This window comes from Bos javanicus, chromosome 17, assembly GCF_032452875.1.
Source record: "Bos javanicus breed banteng chromosome 17, ARS-OSU_banteng_1.0, whole genome shotgun sequence".
NCBI lineage: Eukaryota > Metazoa > Chordata > Mammalia > Artiodactyla > Bovidae > Bos > Bos javanicus.
In genome coordinates, this window is record NC_083884.1 from 28,334,501 (window position 1) to 28,338,486 (window position 3,986).

The 3,986-nt window shown below is 40.0% G+C and overlaps 1 long non-coding RNA gene across 1 annotated transcript; it reads right to left on the reverse strand.

The window, feature by feature from the left end:
- Positions 1-2,830: 2,830 nt before the first annotated feature.
- Positions 2,831-3,658, reverse strand: LOC133228448 (uncharacterized). The gene is made up of 2 exons (XR_009730203.1): positions 3,166-3,658; positions 2,831-2,917 (listed from the first exon to the last, which is right to left on the reverse strand). It is a non-coding gene; the product is annotated as an uncharacterized LOC133228448 (long non-coding RNA).
- Between the last annotated feature and the right edge of the window lie 328 nt (positions 3,659-3,986).

Below are 3,986 nucleotides of genomic sequence, written 5' to 3' on the forward strand. Positions count from 1 at the left end.
ATGTTGTATTTCAATATAACTCTGTAAACACAGAGTTAAAATAACTTCTCAACTCATGTAATTGAACTCTAAGGAATAACCTCCAAAGTAAGCCAACCTAAATCATTAATAATAATATATTTGGGGACTTCCCTGGTGGTCCAGTAGCTAAGACTCTATGCTTCCAATTCAAGGTGCCACATGCCACAACTAAGAATGAGACAGCCAAATAAAGTTAAAAACATAATAAATAATAATAGACTTATTATCGTGTGCTTTTCTATTTAAAAAGGTAGTATGGCATTGTATGGAACAGAAATTTACAATCAAGTCTGTAAAAGGCAACTCTAGGAACAGAAGAGTTCCATCTACAAAATAAGTCTGAACTGTATTAGGGATTCTGAAAGCTTTTCAAAAGAATGTAAGTTAATGGCTCATAATTACGACCTTAATATAATGACTCATACCACTGACTTATCATCTTTCTTTTCATGTAAATATATTACCTTACAACTCATGAAGTGACAAGTATTGAAATAGCCACTAGGCAAATTTTAAACTTAAATTACATACATAAATTAGAAAAGTGACTCAAGATTGGATTGCTGCTGCTGCTAAGTTGCTTCAGTCGTGTCCGACTCTGTGCAACCCCAGAGAGGCAGCCCGCCAGGCTCCTCCCGCCCTGGGACTTTCCAGGCAAGAACACTGGAGTGGGTTGCCATTTCCTTCTCCAATGTATGAAAGTGAAAAGTCAAAGTGAAGTCGCTGAGTCTTGTCTGGATCTTAGCAACTCCATGGACTGTGACCTTCCAGGCTCCTCCATCCATGGGATTTTCCAGGCAAGAGTACTGGAGTGGGGTGCCATTGCCTTTTCCACAAGATTGGATTACTGGGCCACAAATATAACTGATGAAATCAATGAAGGAGGCCAAGTGTTGAAATTTGGATATATTTAAGTCTATGTTTTTATATGAGAGCAAAGAAAATTCATTAAAATGTTCATATTATAACTAATTTTTCTTTGCATATATCTTTATTTTTATCACTTTATATTAAATTTTAAACAAGAAAATATCCTAAAGTTTAATTGAGTTTTAAATCACAAGGATTAACTAATTTATATCTATGAACAGTGACAAACATTTGGTAGAAAAAAATAATATAAAAACTTTTAATTCCATGTGCAAGAGATGTAACTTTGATTCTGGTGATATTTAATTTTTTATGTAGTTCTTATGATATTTGTTTACATAAGTATAAATTGGTTTATCTGATTTAAATTCCTTGGCCATGAAATTGTGCTTTTAATAAATTTATATAATAATAAAAAATAATTCGTCATATCCAAATAGTTTCTGCATGATTGACGTTAAAGCTTTTACTGCTGGTATTTAATGAGCTCTTTGGATTAGATGTGTCAGAAGCACCTTGCAATTAAAACAGCAAAAAATAAGGGTTGGTAGTAGCAGATGAACTCTGTTAAAATACTTAAGATTTTACTTCCAGAAGAGGTATCATATAATAAGTCTAGTTTCAGCACCAAGTAGAAAGGAACATGAGACACAAATGGAGTTTCTTACCCATCGTAGGTGAACGTCATCCTCCCTGCCTAGGGCCACCTGAGTTTTTGGCTGGTTTGAGACACTCAGGGCTTCTCCACACTCCTCTGACGTGCTGTTTCTTCACTGAAAGAAAGTACTTTTTCCCCCCCAGACATAATGAAATTTCATTAAATTCCTCTTGGTGTCACAGTACTCTGCCAAGTGAGACATTTTTAAAAAGGAAGGGGTCACTGTCCATCCACTAGGATTCTCATCACAATTGACGCAGGTTCTCCTCAAACTCCTCCCCAAGCCCTTCGCTCCACAAGCCGCGGACGAAGTTCCGGCCAGCCGTGACTGCGCATGCTGAACACCCGGCGGCGGGATTCCCAGCGCCCGCTGCGGCCGCGGCCACGGCCACGTGGCTTGTGGCGTGGAAATTCATTTTTTATAAAAAGGGAAAGGGACTAGAATGTAGACATTGTATCCATCGGTTTGCATATGTTATCTAAGTACTTACAGTGAAGAAGAAAATTTTCACTTTTGGATCTATTTATTCTCAAATTTGGGGGCTTCCCAGTTGGCTCAGTGGGTAAAGAATCTGCCTGCAGTGCAGGAAGTGCAGGAAATGCCCGCTGGATCCCTGGGTCGAGAAGATCACCAGGAGGAGGGCATGACAACCCACTCCAGTATTCTTGCATGGAGAATCCCAGGGACAGAGAAGCCTGGCAGGCTACAGTCCATGGGGTTGCAAAGAATCCTAAATGACTGAAGTGACTGACCACATTCTCAAATTCATAGGGCAATTAAAAAAAAAAAAAAAAAAAACTCTACTTCTTCAGTCTTTAGTTTCAGTAATAAACTTGGGCGACCTATTTATTTATTCATTTAGTGATCATTTAGTGAGGGCCTGTTCCAAAGCATACTTTTTTTTTTTTTTTTTTACAAAATACGATTTGAGAAGTAGAAATTCATTCCGTGTGATAGTGGATCTGCAATCGGCAAAACCTGCTGTACTAACCTTTGGGAAAATCCATTGAGGGCTGTGTTTCCTGTCAGACTCCTTGCAATCCCACGGACCGTAGCGCGCCACATTCCTCTGCCCCTGGGATTTTCCAGGCGAGAATACTAGAGTGGGTTCCCATTTTCTATTCCAGGGGATCTTCCCAACCCAGGGATCCAGCTGTCCTCTTTTGAGTTTCTTACATTGGCGGGCGGATTCTTTACCCCTGAGCTACCTGGGAACCTCCATTGAAGGTTGGCGTGGGCTGCGTTTAGGAGCAAGGGGTGCAGGCCAGGCAGAGTCCAGCCATAGTCCAGAAAGTTAGTTTATTGGCCTGAGGATGGGTAGAGATTCTTGGCAGATGTTCATGGTTCAGGAGCTAAGTTTCTGTCATCTGTAAATCAGGAATTTACATAAAATTAATCTCAGTTCTTAAGGTTCCTTTTTCTGAGAGCACATGCCTCAGATTCTCCATTTCCTATCATTTTAGATTGAAATCCTTTCACTGTGTTCGAGTAGAGTATTTGCAGGCACAGAAAGGTATGCAGGTTTCCATTTGCTGACATGGACCCTGGGCAGGAACACCTCTCTCTTGGACCTAGAAAGTTACTTTAACCCTGGAATTGTAAGTAAAAGACATACTTGGGGCTTGAATGACTGGATTTGCTGGTAGCATAAAGCATTCTCCCAGTGTCTTCTCCATGTGAAACTGCAAAAATAATTTCTTTCTCCCATTAGGTGAAACACTTCAACAACTAAAGGGTGCTTACTGCCGACCTTCTCACCCCTCCAAGTATAATAATAATGGTATGGATCAAGAGCATTATGAGGTCATAGTTATGGGGGATAGATGCGTCAGGTGGAAGTGAAAGAGTAATTCCTTCTCAATTCATGTAATGAGCTCAATTTGGATTCCCCTCTGTTTTTTGTTTTTTCCTTTTGACTGCCACTGCTACAGGCAAGGGAAGTAAGCCTTGCTCCCATACTGCCCAGGAAGCGGAAGTGACACCTGTCTGGTTTCCCTCTTGTGAACTTTGTTTCAAGACTGCCCTTTATGGCTGTGTGTAGGTGCTAAATCACTTCAGTAGTGTCTGACTCTTTGCAACCCTATGGCCCCACTAGGCCTAGTAGCCTGCTAGGCTCCTGTGTCTATGGGATTCTCCAGGCAAGAATACTGAATGGGTTGCCATACCTTCCTCCAGGGGATCTTCCCCACCTGGGGATCAAACCCATATCTCTTATGTCTCTTGCATTGGCAGGCAAATCCTTTACCACTAGAGCCACCTGGGAAGCCCCCTTTATAACTGGTAAAATAATAATAACAATAATTATTATTGATCATTATTTATTAATTTCTGAGTTCTTTATATTCATCATTTTATTTAACCCTCATTAGAAAATGATAGTATTACTATTTTTGCATTTGAGAATGATTACCACCCTAAATTGAATATTTACTATAG